General features: G+C 42.7%; 1 pseudogene; it reads right to left on the bottom strand.

Moving 5' to 3' along the window:
• Positions 1-2,888: 2,888 nt before the first annotated feature.
• LOC103259615 overlaps positions 2,889-15,764 on the bottom strand; it is a 15,634-nt pseudogene continuing 2,758 nt past the window's right edge.

Below are 15,764 nucleotides of genomic sequence, written 5' to 3'. Positions count from 1 at the left end.
ACCTTCCAGTAGAGATGAGGTCTCACTATGTTGCCCAGACTGGTCTTGAACTACTGGCCTCAAGTTATCCTCCTGCCTTGGCTTCTTAAAGTGCTGGGATTACAAGCATGAGCCACCATGCCAGGCCCTATATATTTCATATATGACTATACCATAATTTCCTTGTCCATTCACCTGTTGATGGACACTTGATTTGTTTCCAGTTTTTGGCTCTAAGCTGTTCTGAACATTCTTAGACAAGTCTTTTTGTAATCCGTCCATTCAGTGATTTTGGGTGCAACAGTAGAATTTTATGCCAGAGGCTAAGATATGTTTTGGTCTCAGTAGGTACTGCCAAACAGCTCTTCCAAGGGGTTTACCAATGTGCATTCCCCTAAGAAGTATATGAGGATGCCAGACCCTCTCTTGACTCCACACTATCTTTTGTTTGCTGCTCCATTCTTGGATCCTCTTTATTTTTTGTTTCTCTTAACCTTTATACTATTTACATTTTCAAAGGCATGTAAAAGTCAGAAATATAGGATAACAAGTGGCCAGGTGCAATGGCTTATGCTTGTAATACCAGCACTTCAGGAAGCCAAGGCAGGAGGATCACTTGAGGCTAGAAGTTTGAGACCAGCCTGGGCAACATGGTGAGACCCTGTCTCTGCCAAAAAATTTTACAAAAATTGGCTGGGCATGGTGGTGCGCACCTATAGTTCTAGCTACTCAGGAGGCTGCAGCAGGAGGATTGCTTGAGTCCATGAATTGAAGGTTACAGTGAGCTATGATTGTGTTACAGCACTGTGGTCTAAGTAACAGAGCAAAACTCTGGTCATGGACCCATTTCCCAGAGATTTTATTTTTCTTTCTTTCTTTCTTTTTTTTTTAGTCAGTCTCACTCTGTCACCTAGGCTGGAGTGCAGTGACATACTCACAGCCACCATAGCCTCAACCTGCTGGGCCCAGCCAATCTTCCCCACTCGGCTTTCCAAGTAACTGAATCTACAGACACGTGTCACAATGCCTGGCTAATTTTTTGATTTATGGTAGAGATGAGATCTCGCCAAGTTGCCCAGGCTGGTCTCGAATCCCTGGACTCAAACAATCCTCTTGCTTCAGCCTCCCAAAGTGTTGGAATTACAGGTGTGAGTCGCCATGCCTGCCCCCCACCCCGTTCTTAAGGAAGAGGTGGAGAAAGTTGTTTTTGAAGATTATGTCTTCATTTCAGAAGAATGCACAAGCTTTTGGAAATGACAGTGACAATGCTGTGGCACCAACTTTTATTTTCAAGGGCATTCCTTGTCTTTATATCTCAAATTTTAAGTCATGTCTGAACATGGCTCTTGCCTGTTTCGTGGCATATAAGACAAGGATGGGAACTACAGTGACAATCTGTGTACTGATACCCACAAATTTCCCATTTTTCCAGTTCTGGCCAGCCCCTCCTTTTCCAGCACTCTAATCCATCACAGAAACTGTCAGTTGGATCCCTTTGAGGCCCAAGGCTTGCAGAAGATGTTCTGAGGACAATGTCCATCTGTCGCATTTTGTTACCAGTTTTCCCAAATAAACCCTGTAGTTAGGGAGGAGCAATTCTGGCGCAGGGGAAGGTACTGAAAAATCAGAAAACAGTCAAAGAATTCTAGCAAGTCTGAATTTCTTTGCTGAAGCTTTAACCTACTCCTGTCCCTTGTCATCCCTTATTCTTTCTTTTTTTTTGAGTTGGAGTCACATTCCATTGCCCAGGCTGAAGTGCAGTGGCATACTCATGGCCACCTCAGTGTTGATTTTCTGGGTTCCAGCGATCCTTCTGTCTCAGCCTTCCAAGTAGCTGAAACTACAGATGCATGCTACCACACCCGGCTAAGTTTCTATTTATTGTAGAGACAAGGTCTCACGTTTCCCGGGCTGGTCTTGAATCAATGGGCTCAGGTAATCCGCTTGCCTCAGCCCTCCCAAAATGCTGGGGTTACAGGCTGAGCCACCGAGCCTGGCTAATCATCCTTTATTCTAAAAAGAAAAAACTGTGTCCTGCACTGAACTGGAGATGAATAATACAGGATGCTTGCCTGCCTTTCCCGTCCTTTTTGTTGAGTTGGAGTCTCACTCTGTCACCCAGCCTGGAGTGCAGTGACACTCATGGCTAGCGGAGCCTCGACCTACTGGGCTCAGGTGATCCTTCACCTTAGCTTTCTAAGTAGCTGCAACTACACGCACGTCACCACACCTGACTAATTTTTTTATTTATTGTAGAGACAAGGTCTCACCAAGTTGCCCAGGCTGGTCTTGAACCCCTGGACTCAGGCAATCCTCTCGCCTCTGCCTCCCAAAGTGCTAGGTTACAAGTGTGAGCCATCACCGGGCTCGGTGGCTCAGCCTGTAATCCCGTGCTTTGGGAGGCTGAGGTGAGTGGATTGCCTGAGCCCACGGGTTCGAGACCCGCCTGGGCAACTTGGCGAGACCTCATCTCTACAATAAATCAAAAATCAGCCGGGCATGGTAGCGCGTGCCTGTAATTCCGGCTACTTGGAAGGCTGAGACGGAAGGATCGCCGGAGCCCAGTGGGTCGGGGCTGCGGTGGCCGGGAGTGGCCACTGCACTCCAGTCTGGGCGACAGAGTGAGACTCCAACTCAAAAAAAAACAAAACAAGTGTGAGCCATCATGCCTGGCTTTGTCTGTCTTTAAGAAACACTGAAAACACAGGCTTGAGAACAAATTAATCCTCTCCATTGCTGGAAGGGCTCCAGGAGAACCGTGGGCTGGGGACAGTATAACACAAAGGAGAGTCTCAGAGAGGCTTTTCTGAGGAGTTGCTAAACTGCGTCTTCAAAAATGAGTGCATACCAGCTGATAGACAAGGGGCGGTGGTGGGAGTGGGGGAAGGGAAGGGGGGTTTCTTCCCAGCTCAGAGCAGGAGCCTGGAGGGCAGGCATCAGGGAGCAGAAGGGCCCCAGTTCTGGGTCTTGGCAGAACCCTTTGCTTGCTTCCTCCTAGAGCCTGAAGTCCAGACTTGAAGCTGGAAGAACGCTCACGCCAAGAACAGATTTCTTTGCAGGCCTCAAAGTCATCTGTACCCACCCAAACCTTCAAATCTCTCTGGAAGGGAGTGACTCCTACAGTTAAAGAGATCCTTTTCAGGAAATGAGCTCCTATCCTATCATCAGTTCAGACAGGCTCAGGTAGCTGCCTTCCTTGGTTAGCAGACTTGAACAAGCTTGCCGTCACTGGCTTCAGACAGTGCTTCAACTCTCTGCTAGCCTACATTAATACACTCGCATGTCTTCTGTTTTCCGGGACATTGATAATTGGCCGAATTGAATCTTCCACCGCAAACAACATCTTTAAATATCATGACATAGTTTCCTAAGGTGTAATCCCTATAGACACAGTTCTATGTCTTAGGTGGTTCTGGCTGCTATAACAAAATACCTTAGACTGGATGTCTTGTAAACAACAGTCTGGAGGCTGAGACATTCAAGATCAAGATGCCAGTAGATTTTTTGTCTGGTGGAGCTCACTCTGGTTCATAGCTGGCATCTTCTTGCTATGTCCTCATAAGGTGGAAGCCTCCTGTATTCTTTTTTTTTTTTTTTTTTTTTGAGTAGGGGTCTCATTCTGTTGCCTAGGCCTACTGCAGTCTCGGCCTGCTGGGCCCAGGCAATCCTTCCACCTCACTCTTCCAAGTAGCTGGAACTACAGGTGCGTGCTACCACACCCAGCTAATGTTTTGATTTATTGTAAAGATGAAGTCTCTCCATGTTGCCCAGGCTGGTCTTAAACTGCTGGGCTCAGACAGTCCTATCATCTCCACCTCCCAAAGTGCTGGGATTGCAGGCATGAGCCACCGCATCCGGCTGGGACCTGTATTCTTGAAAATAACTGAGAGAGGAGGTTTTTTTTTTGTTTTTTTTTTAAGAGAAAAAGGATTTTAATTAAGCATAAGGTAAACTCTAGGCATCTGTCATCTTTCAACCTAAAAATTAGAAAAAACTGTTGAAACAAGGCACAGTTTTTCCCTATACTTGTTACATTGTGGCTTCAGTTACAAAAAAAATTTTCAATGTAAAAGTTAAAAATAAAAATAGAAATTTAAGGTTTAAAAAAACAAAAAGCCCCACAAAGCTTGTCAACATTGTTCCTTATTCTACAAAATAGCATCAGTAAGAAGAGTAAAAAGTGTTAAAAACCATTATGACAGGATTTCTGCAATGCAGCTTGTCTGAACTCCCATTCCCCCTTAAAAAACTCTTATCATGGACTAAAAATGATTTTAAAATTCAGAGAGTAGACGGGGCTCCCTGACTCAGCCTGTAATCCCAGCACTTTGGGAGGCCGAGGCGAGTGAATTGTCTGAACCCGCGGGTTCAAGACCAGGCTGGGCAACTTGGCGAGACCTTGTCTCTATAATAAAATAAAAAATAGCTGGACATGGTAGCGTGCGTCTGTAGTTCCACTACTCGGAAGGCTGAGGTGGAAGGATCACTGAAGCCCAGCAGGGTGACGCTGGGGTGGCCGTGAGTGTGCCACTGCACTCCAGCCTGGGTGAAGGAGTGAGACTCCAACTTAAAAAAAATAAAATAAAAAATAAAATAAAATTCAGAGCATGGATTATAAGTGTTCTTACTACTAAAATACTAATATGTTAGGTAATGCATATTTAATTAGCTTGTTTTAGCCATTCCACAATGTATACATATTTTAAAATGTGTTGTACATGATTAACATATACGGTTTTTATTTGTCAATTATAAACAAAAAAACAAAAAACTCAATATCAGATATCATATTATTTTACTTATAAACACTTGGCATGTATTTCAGATGAAGGCTTAAAAAGCCCCAATACCATTATTACTACTGAACAATGAACACAAATATCTGAACCCATGGGTTTGAGAACAGTCTGTGCAACTTGGTGAGACCTCCATCACTACAATAAATCAAAAAATTAGCTAGGTGTGGTAGTGCGCGCTTGTAGTTCCAGCTACTTGGAAGGCTGAAATGAAAGGATCCCGAGTCCAGCAGGTCGAGGCTGTGGTGGCCGTGAGCGTACCACTGCACTCCAGCCTGGGTGATGGAGTGAGACTCCAACTCGAAAAATATATATATATGTGTTCATTGTGTGTAACATGTTTTGAAGCATACAGATATAGTGAAACAGTTAACTAGCTAATTAACAAATATGTTGTTTCACATCGCTGTCATTTTTGTACATAACATTTAATGTCCATGCTCTTTGCATTTTTCAAGAATATAATGTATTGTAATTAACTATAGTGGCCGTGCTATACATAAGGGCTCTTGAAACTATTCCTTCTATGGAACTGTAATTACATATCCTTTGACTAACATCTCCCCATTTCCCACTACTGCTTAACCAACCAGTCTCTGGCAACCGCCATTCTACTCTCTACTTCTATGAAATCAACTTTTTAAGATCTTGCATGTGTGAGATCATGTGGTATTTGTCTTTCTGTGCCTGGTTTATTTCACTTAGCGTGAGGTTTATCATGAAACTCAACCATGTTGTCACAAATGACAGAATTTCTTTCTTTTTTATGGCTGAATATTTCTGTTCATCTGTTGATGGACACTTAGGTTGATTCTACATCTTGACTATTATAAGTAGTGCTGCAATAAACACATACATATTTTGGGTTTTTTTTTTTGGAAATATACCTAGTAGTGGGATTATTGAATTGTATGGTAGTTCTATTTTTATTTATTATTATTATTATTATTTTGAGTTGGAGTCTCACTCTGTCATCCAGGCTGGAGTGTAGTGGCACACTCACGGCCACCACAGACTTGACCTGCTGGGCTCAGGTGATGCTTCCACCTCAACCCTGTCAGTAGCAGGAATGACAGGCATGCGTTGCCACATCAAGTTAATTATCTTTTTTTATTATAAAGATGTGGGGTACAATTCAGGGTTAGGTATACAAACACTGATTATGCAGGTACCCTTGTTGATGAGGTATGCCCAACCCTCCCCTAACAATTTCCCTCAACTACCAATCCCACCCCCCCTGCCCTGACAGTTTTCCATTACTGTCAACTTTCCTTTTTTTTTTTTTTTAAAGATTTATTTTATTTATTTATTTATTTATTTTTGAGTTGGAGTCTCACTCTGTCGCTCAGACTGGAGTGCAGTGGCCGCTCCGGGCCACCGCAGCCTCGACCTGCTGGGCTCCGGCGATCCTTCCGCTTCAGCCTTCCAAGTAGCTGGAAGTACAGGTGTGCGCTACCACGCCCAGCTAATTTTTTGATTTATTGTAGAGATGAGGTCTCGCCAAGTTGCCCAGGTGGGTCTCGAACCGGTAGGCTCAGGCAATCCACTCACCTCAGCCTCCCAAAGGCGCGGGATTACAGGCTGAGCCACCGAGCCCGGCTAACTCTTTCTTATAGTATTATAATTGTTCAAAGTTCGTTTATAAGTGAGAACATATGGTACTCTGTTCTTTATTTCTGTGATAGATCACTGAGTATGATATACTCCAAATCCATCCAAGTTACTGTGAAGTCCATATATTTGATTTATTGTAGATATGAGGTCTCACCAGGTTGCTCAGGCTGGTCTCGAAACTGCGGGCTCAGGCAATCTTCTTGCCTCCGCCTCTCAAAGTGCTGGAATTACAGGTGTGAGCCGCCACACCCAGTGTAGTTCTATTTTTAATGATTTGAGAAACCTCCATACTGTTTTTCATAATGGCTATATGCGTTTACATTCCCACCAACAATGTTAAAGTTTCCCTTTTCACCACATTCCAGCCAACACTTGTTATCTTTTGTCTTCTTGATAATAACTTTCTAACAGCAGTGAGGCGATACCATTGTGATTTTGATTTTCATGTACCCAATGATTAGTGGCGTTGAATATTTTTTCATATACATCTTGTCATTTGTATATTTTCTTTTGAGAAATATTTGTTTAGGTCTTTGGCTCATTTTAAAATTGAGTTGCTTGTTTTCTTGCTATTGAGTTGAGTTATTTATATGTTTTGGATATTTACCCCTTCTCAGATGTGTAGTTTACAAATATTTTCTCCCACTGTGTAGATTGTCTCTTCACTCTGTTAATTTGTTCCTTTGCTGTGCAGAAGCTTTTTAGTTTGGTGTAATCTTATTTGTCTATCTTATGCTTTTGATGTCTGTGCTTTTGAGAGCCTATTGAAAAAACAATCATTGCTCTGACCACTGTCATAGAGGTTTCCCCTATGTTTTTGTCTAGTAGTTTCTTAGTTTCAGGTCTTTTTTTTTTTTTTGAGTCAGAGTCTCCTCTTCACCCAGGCAGGAGTGCGGTAGCATGCTCACAGCTACTGTAGCCTCGACCTGCTGGGCTTAGGCGATCTTTTTGCCTCAGCCTTCCAAGTAGCTGGAACTACAGACACACACCACCATGCCTGGCTAGTTTTTGTGATTTATTGTAGAAATGAAGTCTCACCAAGTTGCCCAGGCTGGTCTTGAACCCCTGGGCTTAGGCAATCCTCTTCTCTTGGCCTCCCAAAGTGCTGAGATTACAGGCTTGAGCCACCACACCTGGCAGTTTCAGGTCTCATATTTAAGTCTTTAATTCATTTTGAGTTGATTTTTATTTATTTTTGAGTAGGAGTCGCACTCTGTTGCCCAAGCTGGAGTGCAGTGTCATGCTCACGGCCACTGCAGCCTTGACCTGCTGGGCTCAGTCGATCCTTCTGCCTCAACCTTCCAAGTAGCTGGAACCACAGGTGTGCGCTACCACACTTGGCAAATTTTTTTATGTATTGTAGAGACAAGATCTCATCAACTTGCCCAGGATGGTCTTGAACCCCTGGGCTCAGGTAATCCTCTTGACTCAGCTTCTCAAAGTGCTAGGATTACAGGCATAAACCACCATGCCCGACTTGAGTTGATTTTTATATGTGGTGAGAGATAAGGGTCTAATTTCATTCTTCTGCATGTGGATATCCAGTTTTCCCAACACCATTTATTCTATTTATTTATTTATTTTGACTCGAGTCGCACTCTGTCATCAGGCTGGAGTGAAGTGGCACGACCATGGCTCACCACAGTCTTGTCCTCTTGGACTCAGGTGATCCTTCCATCTCAACCTCCCAAATAGCTGGGACTATAGGTGCATGCTACTATGTGTGGCTAATTAAAAAAATTTCCTGTGGAGATGAGGTTTCACTATGTTGCTTAGGCTGGGTTCAAACAAGCTTCTCACCTTGTCCTCCCAAAGTGCTGAGATTACAGATATTAGTCAGTGCGACTGTTTCCAACACCATTTATTGGAGACACTATCCTTTCCCAATTGTGTGTTGTTGGTGACTGTGTCAAAAATCAATTGACTATAAATGGATACATTTATTTCTGGGCTCCCTATTCGGTTCCATTTGTCTAGGTATTTCTTCTTATGCCAATATAATACTTATTTGGTTTTTATAGCTTTCTAGTATATTTTGAAATCAGGTAGTGTGTGCCACCAGCTTTGTTCTTTTGCTCTATGTTGCTTTGGTTTTATTTATTTATTTATTTTGCTCTGGCTATTTGGAATCTTTTGTGGTTCTATATGAATTTTATTAGAATTGATTTTTCTAATTCTGGGAAGAATGTCATTAGTATTTTGATGGAGATTGTGTTGAATATGTGAATTCGTTTGAGCAGAATGAACATTTTAATAATATTTATCCTCCTTCATGAACATGGGATATCTTTCTATTTATTTGTGTCTTCCTCAATCTGTTTCATCAAGGTTTTATAGTTTTCAGTATAGGGATATTTCTCCTTGGTTAAATTTATTCCTAAGTATTTTTTTTTAGCTATTGTAAATGAGAATTTTTTCTTTATTTCTTTTTCAGCTAATTCACTAGTAGTGTATAGAAATGCAACTGATATTTTTATGTTGAATTTGTTAGCATATCAACAATTTATTTTTATTTTTTATTTTTTTGAGTTGGAGTCTTTCGCTCTGTCACCCAGGCTGGTGGCAGTGGCATGCTCATGGACACCACAGCCTCGACTGCTGAGCTCAGATGATCATTCTACCTTAGCCTTCCAAGCAGCTGGAACTACAGGTGCATGCCACCACGCCTGGCTAATTTTTTCAATTTATTGTAGAGACAAGGTCTCACCAAGTTGCCCAGGCTGGTCTCGAACTCCTGAGATCAGGCAATCCTTTCGCCCTAGCCTCCCAAAGTGCTGAGATTATAGGCCAAACTCATTTATTATATCTATTTAACAGCTTTTTAGATAGTTTTTTGGAGTTTTTTTTTTCCTTTTGTTCTTTCTTTTATTTTTTTGAGACAGAGTCTGGCTCTGATGAGTAAACTGGAATACAGTGTCAGTAATCATAGCTCACTACAGCGTTGAACTCCTGGGCTCAATTATCCTTTTGCTTTAGAATTCTGAGTAGCTGGGACTATAGGCAAACGCCACCGTGTCTGGCTTATTTTTAAAAATTTTTGTAGAGTTGAGGTCTTGCTTTGTTGCCCAGTCTGTTCTTGAACTCCTGGGGTTAAGTGATCCTCCCACCTCAACCTCCCAATGTGCTGGGATTGCAGGCATGAGCCACCATGACTGACCTTAATTTCTCCTTTTTTTTTTTTTTTTTTTTTTGTGAGTTGGAGTCTCACTTTGTCACCCAGACTGGAGTGCAGTGGCCGCTCCTGGCCACCGCAACCTCGACCTGCTGGGCTCTGGCGATTCTTCCGTCTCAGCCTTACAAGTAGCTGGAATTACAGGCATGCACTACCACGCCCAGCTGATTTTTTGATTTATTGTAGAGATGAGGTCTTGCTGCCCAGGCGGGTCTCGAACCCGCGGGCTCAGGCAATCCACTCACCTCAGCCTCCCAAAGTGCTGGGATTACAGGCTGAGCCACTGAGCCCGGCTATTTCTCCTTTTTAGATCTACTAATATTTACTTTATATATTTAGATGCTCTGCTGTTGGATGAATACATATTTACAATTGTTATATCCTCTTCCTGAATTAACCCCTTTATTATTATATAATGACCTTCCTTTCTTTTTAAGGTTTTTGATTTAAAGTCTGTTTTATCTGATATAAATATAGCTACTCCTGCTTTTTTTTGCATGGAATATCTTTTTCTATACCTTAACTTTCAGTGTATGTGTGTCCTTACTGGTGAAGTGAATCTCTTATAGGAAGCATACTGTTAGATATTTTAAAAAATCAGTTCAGCCACTTTATGTCTTTAATTGAAGAATTAATTCACTTACATTCAAAGTAATTATTAATAGGTAAGAACCTAGTCCTTCCATTTTTAAAGTTGTTTTCTGTTTATTTTGTAGATCCTTACTTCTTCTCTTACTGTCTTCCTTTGTGGTCAAGTGATTTTTTTTTTTTGAGTTGGAGTCTTACTCTGTCACCCAGACTGGAGTGCAGTGGCCTGGCCACTGCAGCCTGGATCTACTGGGCTCTGGCAATCCTTCCGCCTCAGCCTTCCAAGTAGCTGGAGCTACAGGCATGCGCTACCATGCCCGATTAATTTTTGATTTATTATAGAGATGAGGTCTCGCCAAGTGGCCCAGGTGGGTCTCGAACCCCTGGGCTCAGGCAATCCACTCACCTCAGCCTCCCAAAGGCACAGGATTATAGGCTGAGCCACCAAGCCTGGCTGTGATGTTCTTTACTAATATGTTTTGTTTCCTTGCTTTTGGTTTTTGGTGTCTTTAGATTTATGCTTTGTGGTTTATACTACGAGGGTTACAAAAAACATCTTATATTTACAACAGGTTATCTTAAGCTGATAACAACTTTTATTGCAAAAATATTCTATACTTTAACTCCATCCACCCCAATTTGGAATTTTGTGTTTAAAATTGCACCTTTTTTATATTGCATATCCCTTAACACATTATTGTAATAGTAATAATAATAATAATAATAATTTGAGTAAGTGTCTCACTCTGCTACCCAGGCTGGAGTGCAGTGGTAAAATCATCACTCACTGTAGCCTTGAACTTCTGGGTTTAAGCAGTATTCCTACCTCACCCTCCAGAGTAGCAGAGACTACAGGTATGTGTCACAATGCCTGGCTAATTTTTAAAATTTTTTGTAGGGTTTTGCCATGTTGCCCAGACTGGTCTCAAACTCCTGACTTCAAGTGATCCTCCTGCACTCCCAAAGCACTCTGCTATTCTCTGCTATTATTTCTTTAAATAAACTTTGTGGCCCTTTATCTTTTTCTGCTTGTTCTGGAATGCCAATGACTTGTAAATTGCTTTTTTGATAGTGTTTCTTAATTTTTTTTCTTTATTTCAATAGCTTTAGGGGGTACAAATAGTTTTTGATTACGTGGTTGCATTGTATACCAGCAAAGAAGTAAGGGCTTTAAGTGTTTTCTCTAATCTTTTTCCCTTTCCCCCTGTGCCTGTATATTTTCACATAACCTGTCTTCAAGTTCACGGTTTTTTTCTACTAATCAATCAATTTTATTGTTGATGCTTACAGAAATTTTCATTTCAGTCATTTTTTTTCAGCTCCAGGAATTATATTTGATTTTAAAAATTATTTCAATCTCTGTTAGATTTCTCTAATACATTTCTGAATGTTTTCTCTGTAATTGTTTGAAGTTTGCTGAGTTTTCCTAAAACAGCCATTTTGGTCAAGCACAGTGACTCATGCCTATAATCCCAGTTACTCTAGTGGCTGAGGTGGGAGGATCACTTAAAGAAAGGCATTTGAGACCAGCCTGGGCAACGTTGCGAGAACTTTCATACAAAAAAATTAGCTGAGCGTGGTGGTACATGCTTGTAGTCTCACTACTCAGGAGGTTAAGGTGGGATTGATCACTTGAGCCCAGGAGTTGATATGGTGTGAGGTATAATCATGCCACTGCATTCCAATCTACAAGATAGAATGAGACTCTGTCTCTATAAACAAATAAACAAACAAAAAACCAGTTATTTTGAATTTTTTTGTCAGGCAGTTCATATATCTCCATCTTTTTAGCATCTGTCACTGGCACCTTATTTTTTGTGTCTGGTGGTATCATGTTTCCCTGATTGTTCTTGATTCTTGTAGTCATGAGTTGATGCCTGCACATTGAGTAGATGTTTATCTTAGTTTTCACAGTCTGGCTTTTATTGGAATTCAATTCTAATAAATTCCTTCGATTCTAGTCCTTCCTAGAATACCCTTCAAGCTTGTCCAGATACTCTAGGCAGGTTGTCTATTGTGGTTCCTAAGCACACGACTGCCGCAGTCATTGGGAGATGCCATAGTCCTGGAACCACTGTGGCCAGTCAGTGTCAGGCTGGGATTCTCTGGCTGCTGAGGCTGGTACAGTGCTAGAGTGGAATCCAAGCCCCCAGCCTCTGAGGCTTGCTGTCACTGTGGGTTATTATAGTTGGCTAGCAGTGATGTGGACTGGAACTCAAGTTCATCTTGCAGGGGCTAGGGGTTCCCATTTGGTACTGAGGTGTGTTTATTCAGTTCATGGGTAGTGGCCTGGAGTCAGGAGCTGTGAGGCTCTCCAGGTGCTGGATTTTACTATGGCGGGTCCAATGCAAAGTCCTACATTTACTTCTGTCTCCCATAAATGGATGGTATCTCTTTTTTTTTTTTTTGAGTTGGAGTCTCACTCTGTTGCCCAGGCTAGAGTGTATTGGCATGCTCACAGCCACCGCAGTCTCAACTTGCTGGGCTCAGGCGATCCTTCCACCTCAGCCTTCCAAGTAGCTGGAACTACAGGCACATGCCACCAAGCCCGGCTAATTTTTTTATTTATTGTAGAGATGAGGTCTCACCAAGTTGCCCAGGTTGGTCTCGAACCCATGGGCTCAGGCAATCCTCTCACTTTGGCCTCCTCCCAAAGTGCTGGGATTATAAGCGTGAGCCACCATGCCTGGCCTAACTTTTTGATTTATTGTAGAAACTAGATCTCACTATGTTGCCCAGGCTAGTCTCCAACCCCTGGACTCAGGCAATCTTCTTGCTTCAGCCTCCCAAAGTGCTGAGATTACAGGCTTGAGTCACCGCTACCGGCTGAGTGGTATCTCTTTCTGCATTATGCAGCATGGGGTGGAAGGCAGGGTGGTATGAGTAATGTAAAACTGTTCCTTCTTTGTTTTTCAATGCATCTTTCCTCATTATCATGCTATAATCAGGTAGTGTCAACTCTTGTCTGGTTTCCCTAGACTCCTGTGAAGGCATTTTCGTGTGTGGACAGTTGCCAAAATTTATGTTTATGTGGGAGGATGATCACTATTGAATCTTATTCCACCATCTTGCTCTGCTCTCTGTCTAGATTTTGTATGGTCACAGGCTCTGTCTGGATATAAGTCAGAGCCTGTGGGTGGTAGAGTGCTGGGTATTGCAGGTGGGGTTAGTTTAGGCTCTGGCTCCCTGGGTGGACACAGGCTGAGCTTGTGACAAATGTGATCGTGGGGGCTTTCTCCTCTGAACAAACATTTTTCCCTTTCTTTTGTGTTTTTTTTAAGAGATAGGGTCTCGTTCTGTCACCCAGGGTGAAGTGCAATGGTGTGATCATAGCTCATTGCAGCCTCCAACTCCTGGGCTCCAGCAATCCTCCTGCCTCAGCCTCCAGAGTAGCTGGGACTACAGGTGCACATCACCCTGTTGGGCTCATTTTTTTTCAACAATTTTTTTTGTAGAGATGGGGGTCTCACTTTGTTGGCCAGTCTGGTCTCAAACTCTTGGCCTCAAGAGATCCTCCCACTTTGGCCTTTCAAAGTGCTGAGATTGGCCGGGAGCGGTGGCTTATGTCTGTAATCCCAGCACTTTGGGAGGCAGAGAGGATTACCTGAGCTCAGGAGTCCAAGACCAGCCTGAGCAACATGGTGAGACCCTGTCTCTACAAAAAATAAAAAAAATGAAGGCCGGGCGCAATGGCTCACGCCTATAATCTCAGAACTTTGGGAGGCCGAGGTGAGAGGATTGCCTGGTCCCATGGGTTCAAGACCAGCCTGGGCAACTTGGTGAGACCTCATCTCTACAATAAATTAAAAAAGTAGCTGGGTATGGTGGTGTATGCCTGCAGTTCCAGCTACTTGGAAGGATGAGGAGGAAAGATCACCTGAGCCCAGTAGGTAGAGGTAGTGGTGGTCATGAGCGTGCCACTACATTCCAGCCTGGGCAACAGAGTGTGACTCCAACTAAAAAAAAAAAAAAGAAAAGAAAAATTAGCTGGGCATGGTGGCATGTTCCTATAGTTCCAGCTACTTGGAAGGCTGAGGCAGAAGGATTGCCTGAGCCCTGCAGGTCGAGGCTGTGGTGGCCGTGAGCATGCTACTGTACTCTAGCCTTGGTGAGTTTTTTTCTTTTGTTTTCTGACTCAGAAAACAAAAAAACAAAAATGAAGTACTGGGATTATAGGTATAAGTCACTGTGTCTGGCCTGCATGAAAATTTCTTAACATCATCCAATAACTAGTTCACATTTAAATTCTCATAGCTGTCTAAAAAAATTCTGGCTTTTTAATAGCAAAACGTCTCAAAAGAGTTGCCCACACTCACTACCTCCATGTTTTCTCCTCCTGCTTTCTCTCTTTCTCTCTCTCTCTCTGTCAGGGGCTCACTTCATCACCCAGGCTGAAGTGCAGTGGCATGATCATTGCTCACCTCTGCCCCTACTTTCTGAGTTCAAGCCATTCTCCTACCTTGGCCTCCCAAAGTGCTGAGATTACAAGTGTGAGCCACCTCTTCTGGCACTCCTACTCTCTCGTGAATCCATGCAGTCATTCTCTCTCCCCTATACCCACTGAAATTGTTCTCCTTTGGGTTGCCATTGGCTTCCAAAGTCCTACATCTGAAAACCAACTCTCAGGTCATGTCTAACTTGATCTCTAAGCAACATTTGAATTAGTGTCACTCCATACTTCTCTTTTGTAAAAATTTAAAAATAAAACAGGCTTATTGAGGTACGGTTGACCAACACTTGAACAGTTTATATTAAAATGTTCATTTTAAGCTATACATTTAAAAATTGTGGTAAAATACACACAACAAAATTTACAATGTGAGCCATTTAAAAAATAGTGTGTTGCTTTACTTGAGGGACTTGATGAAGACACCATGGTGAGGAAAGAAATCAATAAAAGGGCTATAGATGCAGGAAGCAATATATATATATATTTTTTAGTTGGAATCTCACTCTGTTGCCCAGGCTGGAGTGCAGTGACATGCTCAGAGCCACCGCAGCCTCAATCTACTGGGATCAGGTGATCTTTCCACCTCAGCCTTCCAAGTAACTGGAACTACAGGTGTGCGCTACCATGCCTGGCGAATTTTTTTTTTTTTGTAGAGATGAGGTCTCACCAAGTTGCCCAGGCTGGTATCGAACCTGTGAGCTCAGGCAATCCTCTCACCTTGGCCTCCCAAAGTGCTGGGATTATAGGTGTGAGCCACTGTGCCCAGTCAGCAATAATGTTAAAACAGTCATAAGCAAAAATAATAGCTGGGATGATTTCCTTTCTCTTTCTTTTTCTTTTTGAGTTGGAGTCTCACTCTGTTACCCAGGCTGGAGTGCAGTGGCAGACTCACGGCCACCACAGCCTTGACCTGATGAACTCAGGCGGTCCTTCCACCTCAGCCTTTCAAGTAGCTCTGGAACTATAGATGTATACCACCACGCCTGGCTAATTTCTGATTTATTGTAGAGGCAAGGTCTCGCCAAATTGCCCAGGCTGGTCTTGAACCTGTGGGTTCAGGCAATCCTCTAGCCTTAGTCTCCTAAAGTGATGGGATTACAGACATGAGCCACCATGCCTAGCTGGAATGATTTTCTTTTTTTTTTTTTTGAGTTGGAGTCTCACT

Source organism: Carlito syrichta, unplaced genomic scaffold (assembly GCF_000164805.1).
Source record: "Carlito syrichta isolate Samal-C Ts95f unplaced genomic scaffold, Tarsius_syrichta-2.0.1 Scaffold86295, whole genome shotgun sequence".
NCBI classification, from domain to species: domain Eukaryota; kingdom Metazoa; phylum Chordata; class Mammalia; order Primates; family Tarsiidae; genus Carlito; species Carlito syrichta.
This window is presented reverse-complemented; position numbering and strand designations above follow the sequence as displayed.